Source organism: Rhea americana, unplaced genomic scaffold (genome assembly GCF_003343005.1).
Source record: "Rhea americana isolate MKP2758 unplaced genomic scaffold, rheAme1 scaffold_67, whole genome shotgun sequence".
Lineage (NCBI taxonomy): Eukaryota > Metazoa > Chordata > Aves > Rheiformes > Rheidae > Rhea > Rhea americana.
Window position 1 is genome coordinate 1,054,919 of NW_028186834.1, and position 12,514 is coordinate 1,067,432.

The following is a 12,514-nucleotide window of genomic DNA, read 5'->3' on the forward strand; positions in this document are numbered from 1 at the left end:
TATCTGTTGTTTTTTGCATCAGTAAACACATTAATCAGAAGGAGGAATATAGAAAACATTATTCAATGATCCAATAAAATTCTATGTTATGAAGTTAGTAACGAACAAAAATTGATAGATGAATGAGAACAGTGGTATCAGATAAAAAACACAGCCTTCCAATACACTGGTTATGGTGTTTGAATGATTTTCAGAATTTAAGTATGAAAAACTATTCTAACCTATTCTATTTTACAGGGTCCTCTGAACTCTTACCGTATAAATTTTTACCACAGTACTTAAATACTGAATGGATCTGTAATTTTCTCTGACATGAGAGGGAACCCCTAATTAAAACAGGGAACTGTATATTTGGGAGAACTATGTGAATTTTTTTCCAGAGTTGTTAAAGTTTCTAGGGATATTTTTATAGCATTAAAATAATCCAAATTACTACATTTAAATGTTAYTTCTCATTGTAAAGGTGTTACTGTCTTCTTCTATTTCTTTTTGCATATCTTGCACGCTTTGTTTTGATGCCTTTTCTTCCTACGAATCTTCATTCCATAAAAACTGGTAAGTTGTTAGCAGGAGTTTTTCTTTCTTTCCTAAGATCTGTCAACGTTTTTTTTTTTACTTAATTTTAAAAGTATTTCAAGTTTTAATGAAAACAGAATGGCAACAGGAAATCAAAATGCTTCTGATCAGGAAATCAAAATGCTTCTGATTAAAAGCAAAGAAAAAAAATTAGTTTCCAATTTGCATTTTTTCCCCAGAAATGTCCATGTTAAATGCTTGTGGTCAAGCAGTGCAACAGATGTGGATGATACTGTGCTCGGAAGTGCATGTGTCCTTAGTCAGACTTGGATCTTCGTGGTTTTCTGTGTGTTCATCTGGAAACGAGGCTTATGCAACCACACTGTTTCTGTGTTAACTTACTAAAAACTTTTGAACATACTGGCCAGCCAAAGCTGACAAAGGAATAAATGATTATTCCTAGAAATTTCATGAAAATAGTTGGCCAAGTAGAGCGACCTAATCAGTCTGAGAAAGTACTTATCTGTGGGACACAAAACTCCGTTTAAATCAAATTACCTCACTTTGATTTAAACTAAAGATACTGATCCATTTTCTCCAGTTTCTGTAAAAAMTGAAAAGCCCCTTTAAATAAATAATTTTAAATTGTGACAAGTATTTGGTAAAGATGACTACTGCAACATAAGATCTTTTTGTGGATTTGGTCAACAACCCATGTTTTCCTAGCACTATAATCCTGAAAAGCTGATGCAATTTGTGCAATTTGTGAATTTCTGTTTCCTGGAAAAGTCAAATGGAAAGTTTCTGTTTTTAGTGTAAGTCCATTGGCTTCAGTGGATTTTCTTTTGATTTATGTGAGTATAAATGAAATCAGAGAGGACTCTGTAGAATATGTTATAGTTTACACAAAAGGGATTTACTGCAAGGACTCATCAAAAGAATTTTTCAAAATAATTTATAGAACTGTTTACTGACTATAGTTGACCTTCAGAATTGCTATTAAAAATTCACTCTAAGGACTACTCTGTATATTTAACTAAAATCTCAGTCTAGAAAGGCTATCCAGTACATTTTTACCTGGTATCTATGTTTTCCTCTCAATTTGAATGAAAGACAGAAATTGATAGCTAGAAAATAAAACAAAAATAGAGCTTTTCCAACTGGAAATGTCAATAAGAAATCAAATAGTTTTTGCTGACTAGTCTTATTTTATGCCTTTAAACATCCACCAGACCCAACACACTGCACTGGGTAATATTTTATTCCTTCCTGTTTCCATAATGTGTTTTAATAGTCATCGTGTTTCCAAGGGTTTGTCCTGACTGGGTTTATTAGAGTATATTAGATAATTTTAGTTTATGTACCAGTTGTGTGATTAAGGTCTACACCTCCTTGTGTGTGCAGAAGTGGAAACTGTTTGTTTTTATTAGGAAAAAAGTTCCCTTTAACCACATGCTTCTTAGGCTATGATACTGCCTTGCTTTTGTAGGGTAGGAATACACTTTGAAAAAATGTTAGGACATGGTGGCTAATCCTTTTCAATGATGCTCTTTTACAGCCTAATCAAGATAAACCCCAGGAGGGAAGGAGAGGTTTGTGAGATGGATCTGTGCCCTGTGTGGTTTTCGAATGGATTAGAAGTCCATTTTATTAACAGAGTGCAGTGTAGTATGAAATAAACCTGAAAGCATATGGTTTTGCCCTGCCTGAGAGCCATACGTTGAAGATCTGCTGTGATTTTTCACACTCCCAGCCTCCCACTGCCAGGAAGCATCAGTGGTGCTTGGCTTCCCATGGGAAGGCACCCTGCTCTTTCCTCTGATGCTAAGAGTCGGGCAGATACAGCCCTACGTGTCTGTGGGTGAAGAGCAGCGGCACTTCTAAGGGCTGGTCCTTTGCCATTCCCAGATCTGGCTATGGGTAGGAGGACCTGTTGCCRTGCACAGACCTCTGAGGTATTTGGTTTTCAGGCAGCGTTTCCAGCTCAAATGGGATTCCCAGTCTCTTCTGGAAAAAAATGACRGGCTCACTTGGTTACTTGTCATTCTGAAAGTCTGCCTCAGTGACTACTGTGGATAATCCTTGGGTGGGCTRTGCTATTTATTTGTAAATTAAATTTTATTAGAGGAAAACTTGCATGCACTTTTTTCCCCATTATAGCTTTTTCTCTTGAAGGAGAAACAGCTTGGTCCCAAGACCTACAGGTGAATYTGCTAGATAAAGGTAAGTTCTGGTTGATGTACCAGAGTCCTGGGACAATTTCTAGTATCTATCTCTTTTTGTGACCCSCTGCTTCTTCCTACACAGCTCTCTGGAATACAGAGGGATAGGTTTTGTTCTCTTTAAAGTGAAGTGTCCTAGKTTGGCCCTCCACAACAGGCAGCCAACACCAAGGGGCAAGAGGAACATGTATGTGGGTATCCATTCAGGCATGTCATGCAGAACGGTCTTACCTATGTTACAAACTGAGCACACGAGCTCCTCACATGCATCATCTAAAAGATCCCATGTAGTTCCCTGGAATGCTGTTACATTTCTTAGCATTTATTTCTAAGAGCTTCAAAAACATTTTAAGCCAGTTTCAGCTGCTCTGTCAGGAATTCAGTAAGCACTGCAACCACTGAAGCAATTAAAAAAATTGCACAGAAGGTAATTAAAAGCCTTACTGGTTCTTGCTATTAGACTGACATTTTAAATGCCTCTAGATGTTTTATTGTGCCAATAACCTATTTCCCTAGTCTCAAAGAGAAATACAACTGACATCAGTAATTTACTAAAATATTCTACAGGTATTGTAACATTCCAACTAAAAATCTATATTAAATCACCATGGTTTTCTGTTCCATGTGGTCCTTGTTGCATACCTTAATGAAAGAGTGGTTATTTGTTAATGAATATTAGAGCTCAGTCTCCTTTTCTCATTCCCTGTGGTCAGCTCTGTAATATTTGTATTGCTTGTACACAGAGAGATGTGCTCTGGTTTTCATGAGCATGCAGGATGGAGGGAGTTGGGAAGAGATTTTTTTTTCTTCTGTACAGCAGTATAGCAGAAGTCTTGGGGTATTCCTCGGGGAGACGGGAATGGACTTCCCAGCAGGGACAGTCTTTACGAATGAGTATGGCTGTAGATAATGTGATTCACTGCTGTCCAGAAGGCCTGTAAAGAACTAGCTGGATATCTCTGGAGTGTGTCTCCCTTCTCAACTCTTGTTTTTGCAGGCAGCCTAACAGAAGGGCCCTCAGCCTTGCTTCAGTTCCCAGAGCTACCGAAGTTAGGTTGCCTTATTATATCGAAAGCCTTGTCACAAAGCACTCGTACATGTTCTCTTCCCAATTCCCATGTGTACCCAAAAATGAAAGCTGGCAGGATATTAGACAGTTTTCTAGCTTTCATTTCTAGGTCCAAACAGGGACTTTATAAGGATGCGGGGAAAATATTTTATACAGCATTTTCCATCTGAGCCTCAAAATGYGAACAAACTAATTCAATGACTTCTTCGATGTGCAAATTAACTACTATTACCACCAAAAGGAAGTTTTGGGTAATCCACATGACAGAGAAGAAGAGAACTGGAGGCTGCCTGAAATTATTCAGCAATTTAGGTAGAGTAAGGTAAATAAAATCCAGCTCTCCTGACGTRTTTTTTCTCCTTTTTTTAATTTGTGTTATATAGGAGATCCCACTGGAATATAAAATCAAATCAAGTTTCAAGTATTTTACATTTACCTATAAACCATACAGAAGACTATAGCAAACTGCCTTGCATTATAGATCGTATGATGTCTTAATGATAAAGATTGACCTGAATTATTCTGACATACAAGCATCAGGAGCAGAATTATGGATGAGCTTTCAATTTTTACTATATTTCTTCTCTTCTGGGTAGTTTATTCATTCCTTACCCTGAATGTGATGTAAACAGGAGTATTTTGAAAGGAATTTCAGCAATAAACAAATGCACACGTATTTCTGTGATCCATGAGAAAGCGTACATAAGCTAGCTTACATTGACCTCTGTGATGTCTTTTGATTCAAGTCTTGCTGATCAATGCTACATGTCCCTACAGTTTGCATCAATGAGAACATAAAATAACAAAACTCTCTTGGCACTAATCTCTGCAGCCAAGTCTAATTCTCTTTTTTAATGAGGCATTGAATTATTCCATACAGTGAGATCCCTGTCAGTTTGTAGCATAGCTCTTTGCATGCTGTTTTGCCACTAGAGATAAACAATCAGTAAGACTGATCAGGCAGGCAATCAGTTAAACGAATCTCAGCAGCAAAAAAATGCACTACTGAAGATGAAATAGATATTTTCATATTTCATACATAATGAAAAAATATATTGTGTGAATACAATGACTGATGCTACCTAATTACTGGAGAGTTGGCTTTTGCTTACATTATTTATTTTCCAGAGCTGCAATTGGTGGAAGGTCTAGGGATTAGAGGATCCATGGTCAATTCCCCTGTTTTGCCAGGGATTTGACCTTGAGTCGTTTACTTTTTCCTCCTTACCTCAGGCCTTCCCTCATTATAGAGGCAGAAATAATGGTGTTATCCAGCTTTATCCTGCTCCTTTGAGATGTTCTGAGGGATAGCTACATTTAGAAAATACTTTTAAAATACTATGTTCATTGAGGACCTTGCAGTAAATAAAAATGAGAGAAAGTTACAAATAGCTACTAGTAAAATACTGCCCAAGGGAAACAGTAACACTGAAATTGTCATAGGAATGTGTTTTAACCAGATCTATAGTATTTTTAAATGTGGTAAGTTCAAGGCATTACTGATCACCCTTTAAAAGCATGACCTAGGTGCAAAGGCATATTCTCCGCACACTTCACCATGCACCTTAACTCATGAACCCTGCAACATCTGCCAGGGGCACCACCCCAGGGCAAGGGATGGTCCTTCTTCTCAAGGGAACAGGGAAACAGGCAAGGAGCTGATTACTTCTGTGAGAAACATGAGGCAGGCAGCTACTGTGGCGGCCATCCTCTTCAAGGAAAGATCCAGGCTAGACGTCTGTGAGAGATGTCACTGTAGATGTCACTAAGAAGCAGCAGACAGGTCACTGTGGATATGTGACACTGCTTAGCTGGTTATGTAGTGGATAAATATTTCAGGGAAGAATGGTGTCCTTGTAGTAAACAGTCTTAAAAGAAGACATGCCAAAAACCATAACCCAACCACATGCTCCTCACCTCTGCCCCTCCTACCTACCTACCATCATCTCCGTGAGCACCTTAACAAAATACTCAGGAACTGCTTCCCCTTAAGTGCTTCCCTTTAAATGGTTCATGTATTGCTGTTATATGGACCACTGTTTAATAATCCCTGTCATGATCTTAAACCAATAAGGCAGCAGCAATCCAAGCACTTTGGTCAGTCAGACTTGGTCTGTTGTTCTTTAAGCCAGTGGGTGTCTATTGAGTTTGAAGGACATCAGATCGGCACTTGATCGCCAGCTTCCTATGCTCTGGTTTAACTTTCAGTTTAAGGCTATGCGATGAGATGAATTGATTTCTGCATTTACCTACATCCTGATCGATACATTGTGTGTAAATTAACACAGAGAAAACAAAGTAGTTCTCAGCTTCTTTCCAGAACCAGTTTTTAAAATCCATCTGTCACAAAAATCTCACTAAATATCAAAATTTCTTTAAAAACAGTTATCCTTGTCCTCTTCTCAGATTAGAGGTTATTGTGTTGGAGACGGTGGGAAGTCTGGACCCTCAATCCATCAGTGAACCTGTGGAGTTTGAAGCTGATAGTAGCAAAACTGAAAAATGGGAGTGACTTGCTCTCCTCTTTTTCAGGAGACAGAGAGAAGTCCCTTCTAGCAAACTCCTTCAAAACAGACTTCCAAGCTCTGTCATCTTTGCACATAGAAAAGGTGACTTTGAAAAATAGCAGTTTCTTTTGAGCTTTATACCAAGGAAGAGTAGCACATCTGAAGAAGTCACTGCCCAGCTGCTGGTAACAGCTTGTGTTGCCAGAAGTTATCTTCCCTTCAGCCTGCTGGCTGAGCTGCTCATGTGATTGCTCCAAATGAATCATTTAGCATGGGCAGCTTAAATAGTAAGGGATTCTCATCAAGCAGGTGGGGCAGCACACAGTTGGATCCAGAAGAGGACATGTATCTGCAGCTTAAAGAGCTATGGTTTTACAGGGAGAAGAATCCAAAGTTCTAAAATAGGTTTGTCTGTCAAATATGTAACATARAAGTCTGATGTAATTTCAGACTTTTATTATCACTCAGTTAAGTCAGCTTGCAAAACTACCTTATGGCTTTACGAGTCAACTCTTTCTAGCTGCTGCTGAAAAGCTTCCTATTAAACCGATATGCTCATCCACTGCTGGCAAGGGAATTCCTTGATAAGACTATGCAACAATCACTAGTCAGGCATTTTTCTCTTTTTTTCAATTAAGAAAATTTTCTTTGGCTCCACTGGTGATGCTCTGAAGGTGCTGTGTGTTTCCCTGTGATTTCTGTTCCTCTGCAATCTCAGGAATTCACAGAAACACACAGCAAGATTCCTGTAATGTCGAGAATATTGAAAGAAGTGCTGTAAAGTTTATAGAACATTTTAATTAGGAAGCAAACATGTAGATGGTTAAATTTAATTGAGTAATAGTCTAAAARTGTTTGAATTGAAAACCTAGCTGTTTTGGTGAAATTGTGAAGTTATGAGCTGATTCACTGATGTACAGTGTAATTTGAGATTAAGGTTATCTATAATATCTAACCTTTTAGTAAATGCCAGCTGCATAATGACTGTCAGTTTTCTCTCCTCAGATATTACATTGCAGAAGGTTCTATCTGACCATTAGAATCTATTTAAGAAGACTCTAATGGGAAATGACCAGTATCTGAATATTACAGATTAAAAGTGACAATGCTAATTGACTGCAGAGGTATCTACATGAAGAGGGACCAGAAAAATCATTTAAGTATAAATGAAATTGGACTGATATGATATTTGAAAAAGCATTACATTCCTCTTGTGTTTGGCAGTGTGAATTAATTGCTTCATGTGTCACAGAGAATAGATTTCTACATAGCAATGGGCAAAGATTGGTGGGGAGTGAAGAACATTAACTTGGGAGGTTTAGAAATACATATTAGTTTACTAAAATTGCAATATATATGAAGGTTTGTATTGTATATATAATTTTTATGGTGAGGAATTAAATGGACATTTTATATATGAAGTAGAGTAGAAATCAAGCTATACAAAACAACAATTTGATTTTGTGGATTTGGGATTGTAAGCAAAACAAATGGGAAGCACAACCACATTTTTGCTCTGAAGATGGGAATAGTATTCCCTTTTTTCTTAGCTAGCTTTTCTAAAAGCTTATAACAAATAAATGAAACAGGAAAAYAGTCAATCACAATTATATTTTATGAAGAATAATTGGTAAGAACCATAACTTAATAGGAAAATGATCATACATGGCAGATACTTGTCTCAGCTCTAAAACAATACAAGATCATTTGGTATAGAATAAATGCRTATATTTAATCTCTATGTAGCTCACTGTGCACAAATCTTGATTTTATGTTCAGTCAAATGGGTTGAAGAAAGAAGTGATTCTATGTGATCTTTTACCGATTTAAGAAGGGAATCAGGCACACTGCATTGTTCTCTAGTAACCTGTTACCTGCACAGAGAAAGCAACATTTTCCTAAAGCAACATTTTCCTATTTAGATGCATGAAAAATTCATGCTAAATTTTTTTTGGAAAATGAATATTAGATGCCTTTTAAGATCCCAAGCTACTGAGACAAATGCGCTTTTAGCATGGTTCCATGTTCTTCAAAATACTGTGTGCAAATAACTTCAAAGATATGAAAAAGGCTTAGGAGTTCAATACAAGACCCCCCTAATCTCTATATCTAATTGAATTCACCTTGGGAAAAGAGAAGGGGTTTGTGTATTAAAGCAGCAAATGAGTCACCTTGCCAGTTATTATTTTACTGGCAGTGTTTCAAATCTGTTTTTAAAACTTATGTGAACAAAATGAAAATTGCCAATGAATTCAATACAGAATTCATTGAGTTAATACAGAGTGTAGTTAGGTATGTGCTTAACTTCAGCATGTTAGCAATTCTGTTGAAGTCAGAGGAATATGTGCCATAGCTCAAATTAAAAGGAGCTGTAAGTCTTTGCAGAATCGTCTGCTTAGCTTCTCGAGTGGAAGATATAGAAGAAACACAGTACTTTTTAAGGAATGTGCTCTGAAATATGCACTACCTTTTACTGACCCTACTGTATCCCCAGCTCATATCTAAGAATATATCAATTTAGTCTATGGAACATTCTGCCAATTTGAGAAAGGAAATAAATATAGGAAACAGGAAATAGTAATACTAAATTCTTTAAAATACTATAATTGTGTGTTATTGTACAATTTTCAGATTAAGTTTCAGGTAATTTATTTTTAAGGTAACAGTTATTGTGTTCTGCTTATAGAATGTACAGGATTAAGGATAAATGAATAAAATTGTTTTTGTAGTTCAGAATAGAGCTTACATTTACTTTCATACAAGAATTGATAGATCATTCAAATAGTTGTTGCAATGTAAAATAATAATCCGCAATTACTTGCACAGCATGAGTTGGGAAACATACCAAAATAATCAACATGAAAGTGAACTGCAGAATGTGTTGCACTTAATATATGGCCTAATTCTTCCTTCGTGTTAGCTTTAGGCCAATAGCACTATTGCAATATAAATAAAGCTGCAAAAAATAGTTTTACTGATTTCAGTGCAGCTGGTCCTTAGATAAGTGAAAATACTTAGGCTTTCATTCTGTGGGCTTTAGTTTGAAATAAAATGTACACTGTATTCCTTGCCTTTGATTTTTTGTAATTAAAATGAATCAGTAGTGTGCTGAAGAAAACAGTGTGTGAATTTTTTTATAAATACTGTAACTTTGGTTAAATTTGATCATAGTGGCCTTTGAGGTCTTGCTGTTCCACTAGCTCAAAGCTTTTTGAAGCTGGTCTGCATAATTTAGTCAAATATAGAAATCATATAACTGCGTATTTGTATTTGTTATTCAGCGTCCATATTTGAAGTCATTTCTTTGCATTCAGCTCACTAGTAACTTGGCTTAGCGCTCTTGAGGCTTAAATACCAAACACCAGTGTTGGATTTTTCATAACTAATCTATAAACTGCTGCTTGCTCATTTTTGATATTGGGATGAATATTTTTGAAACCTGGCTAGATTAACAAGTAATTGGATTGATTTGTGTTCTGAAATGTTCATGTCATGAAATGTTCTGCAAAGGTCGAAATTGATGATGTTTTATAGTCAAGTAAAGTACCAATTTACTAGTAGCTAACTTGGTGAATTAAGTAATTCCGCATCTCTCTGCAAGTACTGTAGCAGTATTATACCACTGCTTTAATATTTCCTTTAATTCTGGCATGAATTAGGGATGACTGGCATGCATCAGGAGTGACAGGACCACCTGCTTCAGATAACGTTTGGAGACAAAAGTTTTTTCCTGCTCTTGTTGTCTGGAATAACTCAGTGAGGTCTGGTTTACTGGAGCAACATTAGGACCCTGAGGTTTTTATTAAAGCAAGCTTTTCTCCTGCTGTACAAGCTCACCAGCTCTTTGCTGGGTTGGTTCAGCTGTGCTGATGGCAAAGGCTACTCATAGCCTGGTCTTCTGGAGAGCACTGACACTGATTTTGGGTCACTCTGGACAGGACCCTCAAATAGTCAGGTGGGGCCATCCTTTGATCTTCCTTCTTAGAAACAACCCCCATAGCATTATCACCTGCCACCAAATCACTGGCCGAGACAAACTCACATTTATTATCTGAGACCAGATGATGAGGCATGATAGAGCCAACCTGTTGCCTGCTGTAACCATGCACAACCTCTTGTGCATCTGGACATCAGCTGGGAAAGTCATCCTTTGCCCAAATTACAGCTATGGACAAACCAGTAGTGAAGATGGCCTCCTTTTATTTCTCAGTTAAAGCAGACATGGCTTTTTATGTTTTGCTCTTGATAATGTGGTAGAAGGGAGAGGAAAAGATGAATCCAAAGGTAAGAAAAGCTACTGCTTCCAAGGATTAGATCACCACTATGTAGACGAATATGTGGTTGCACAGATTTGCACAAATAGCTCCAGCAGACAACATACAAATAAATCGCTTTTAATACTACAGGATGCAAAAATAAAAATAGTTGTTTTTTTATTTTTTACTTTATCTTTCTTAGTTTATAAAGGAAAAATACATGTACCCATGAAAAACATGGTTATTTTTTACTTTTTGAAATGTCAATATTGTGCCAGAATCATTTTTAACCTAACAGCAGAATCCATCACTGTCAATAGATATAAGAATGGCTTCAATTTTTTTTTCTTTCCAACAACTTACCATTTTGACATGTAAAGAAGAGTCATTTTGTAAAATTCTAAACTTTTACAAAGGTAAGAAATGGCAAAATAATAACAACATTTGTCTTCTGTCAGGAAATATTGACATGGTATTACTACAGCAAAATTGGTTTGTGTTGTGAAGTGTGTCTGGTAGATAAATCAGATTTGAGACTTTTTTAAGCTAACTGAATTATATTTTAGTAGTGATACATATAAAAATATCAAGACACATGGTACTGATTTTTTTTTCTTTTTTTTCTTTTTTTTTTACCAAAACTAGATAAAAGCACTTTAGGCTGCAAAAAAGCATTTCTTGCTCTTTATCTGCTTTCGTGGGTTTTTTTCCCCCATTTTTCTCTAATGTCATTCAGTATGTCATAAGTAGACAGTGCTCACCTCAGCCTCATATACAAACTAGCAGTTGTGAGCTAACTTATACACAGATTTACAGAAAGATGCCTTTTCTTTGTCAGATTAAATAGATATCATCCATTTTTTTAGGATAAGCAAGTTTATATTTCAATATAATTAAAATGTGGGTGAGACACAGGTAGCCAAAACTAAAAAAATCTTAATAGGTTTATATTGACTAAGACATGTTGTTAATCACACTCCGCAGTAAATGCTTTGGCCTTATTTCTACAGCTTTGTGAAGGACTTGCAGAAGATTTGGAAAATGCTTCTCCTTGTGGTCATGGCTTACTGATAGTTGTTAGGCTGACATCTGGCTGAGCATCTTCTTGCTTCAGGGTGTCTTCAGTGCCATCGTAGGAGGTGCTAGGCCACTTTGCCAAGTGTATGGTTTGAACTGGTTTCTTCATGCCTTGCTCTGCAGAACACCAATAGTTTTCCCCCACGAACTTGAGAGAAACAGCAGCAAACAATTAGCAGTTCTTTAATACTAGAAAATATCCATCTGCTGTTGGCATAACTGTTTGTCAACGTACAAATAGCTRCACTACCAGCAAATGGAGCAATTTCTGCATCTGGCCTGTGCTTCCTTTCCTCCCTGTGCAAGTAGCATTTACAGTTGGGTAAAAGCAATTAATCTAGTCGCCAAAATGTCAGTTCCTGACACATTATTTTAAAAGGAATAATTTCAGCCARCAAATGGAGACACAGAAATTCCTTTAAATTTTTTTGCCTTTTTTTGGCTTTGGAGTACACTTTCACACTCAAAGTGGAGTAGAGGACATATCTGACTGGCTGTGCTTAATTTTGCGTTGTGTAATTAGTTACCCACTGGAGTTTCTCACAGCTTTTCCATCCGTTTGTATAAGGGCTAATCCTAACTAAGAGGGAAACTAGTCATTCTGTGACCAGTGGAACTTCATTTCCTGCAGCTCTCTCCCATGYGGTTTTTGGTTGAGTTCACACTGCAGGTTCTCCCACAGCAAGATACTCAAATTAGTTTCCTCTCATTTGACTTCCTGCTTTCAAAGAATATGTAGGAATATAATTTAGATGTAATATAATGTGGAAATATAAACTGCGTTTATTAAAAAAGAAAACAAATTAAAACATGAGTGTTTTAGGGCAGCTATCAAACTGTATTTTACTTTTTTTCCAACTAGCTGAT

The 12,514-nt window shown here is 36.8% G+C and overlaps 1 protein-coding gene across 3 annotated transcripts in view; it reads left to right on the top strand.

Moving 5' to 3' along the window:
- The window catches only part of LOC146586631 (uncharacterized), a 114,640-nt gene that overhangs the window by 83,094 nt on the left and 19,032 nt on the right, over positions 1 to 12,514 (top strand). The gene's annotated exons all lie outside the window — the stretch shown is intronic.